Source organism: Hippocampus comes, unplaced genomic scaffold, assembly GCF_001891065.2.
Source record: "Hippocampus comes isolate QL1 unplaced genomic scaffold, H_comes_QL1_v1.1 scaffold85, whole genome shotgun sequence".
NCBI classification, from domain to species: domain Eukaryota; kingdom Metazoa; phylum Chordata; class Actinopteri; order Syngnathiformes; family Syngnathidae; genus Hippocampus; species Hippocampus comes.
Genome location: NW_017805540.1, coordinates 2,269,512 through 2,271,398, shown reverse-complemented (window position 1 = coordinate 2,271,398; position 1,887 = coordinate 2,269,512).

Genomic DNA, 1,887 nt, shown 5'->3' with positions numbered 1-1,887 from the left:
GTGTGTGCGTGCGTGCGTGTGTGTGTGTGTGTGTGTGTGTGCGCGCGCGTGTGTATGCGTGCGTTCGTGCGTGCGTGTGTGTGTGTGTGTGTGTGTGTGTGTGTGTATTTCCTCTCAGCTACAGCGTAATCTCCATTTCCAAATAATTGATGACAGTCTGTTATAAACTCCCATTTCTGGAAAGGCCGGTCTCAAGCTGAACACACCCACGGGCTGAGACACACCCAAAATTTTTCCCTTTCTGAGCTCAGGTGTTTTTTTTTTTTCCCCTCCCCAAATGCTTCAAACTAAACTTGACTGAACTCGTATGAGAACTCTGGCGTGGAATGAACAACAGCAGCCAGGCCAGTGAACTTTGCTGCATTTTTCAGGGCTTGTGTTGCCGGGAAAGAAAGTGTACATCACAAAATTCCCGCGTAAAGACTCACGAGTGAAAGTTGAAGCTATTTCCCTGTGCCATGATAAGAATTGGTTTCGGAGGACAGAAGACAATGAGATTATTTGAGTCATGAATTTAAGGTCGCAAATGAGGGGGAAAAAAAGCTTCGATTGATGGGGAGTAAATATTTAACACAGTGTTTGCATGGCTCACCCCTGTTTTGCAAGCCGGTGAGGAATAATGACAGAGCGCAGTGACATTTGCTGCGCCCAACACAACACTTGCTTGACTCCTCCATGTTACAATTTGCACTGACTGTGACACCACCTTGTGAGACGGTGTGACCTCATTTCCAGACACTACTGTTGACATGATCTGCTGAGTAGACAAAAACTATATATTCAGTATAGAAAAAAAAATAAGAAGAAGAAGTGGACTGACGCCCTCTCATTTGTTATGAGCAAGCATGTCCTCATTTCATTGGACGAGCCCAAATGTCTCAGTCATGAAAAATCACCCTCTTTACAGGACCACTGATGAATGTGTTGTTTTCTGCGAGTCGGCAGCACGGTGAACTCGCAGTTAGCACGCTTGTAACATTTCTGTAGTTCAGAGTTTGAATCCTTGCGCGAGGCTGACATAAGTTTGGATTACGGCGGCACGTAAGAATGGTGGTTAGAGAAGTGGTTAGACCATCTGCCTCACAGTTGAAATGTGATGTATTTAAATCTCACTTTCTACTTTGAGGTTCAGTGAAAACACCGCTTGTATTTTTGATAAATCAGATTTCAATTCACACAATGACGAATATTTTTCTTTATGGCGCAGATGATTTACATATGTGCAAGGATCCACAGTATAGCAGCAACTACTGAGGAGGATATCCGATTTTTTTGGCCTATAAGTATCAGTGGCTGGATATCGGTAGCCTCCACAACTACCTGATACCACGAAATAAGGCCCGTATATAGTAGGCCTGATACCGATAACCTCAATAGTAATATCAGTAGTTGCCCATCCCTTCTTATATAGTTGCACAACATATTTAGGTACGAATGTATTCATTGCGTTTGGCTTTTTCCTTGGCTTTTTTTGCGTTATGTCTTTGCCAGTGTTGCAAAGTCGAAACATGTGACTATAACTATCTCTATCTATCCATATTCTAATCCCCGTATCTTCACAAAGGGGGCGTGCTGGAGCCTATCCCGCCTATCCCGGCTGTCTTCGGGCACAAGGCCGGGTACACCCTGAACTGGTTACTAGCCAATCGCAGAGCACACATAGACAAACAACCATTCGTGCTCACAATCACACCTATGAAAAATTTGGAGTGCCCAATCAACCTGCCGTGCATGTTTTTGGAATGTGGGAGGAAACCGGAGTACTGGGAGAAAACCCAAACAGTCTACGCGGAGAACATGCAAACACTACACAGGAAGGCCGGCGCGGGAATCGCCCGTAACTATAACTAGAGAAGTGAAAATGAGTCATTGCAACATAGTAAAGTT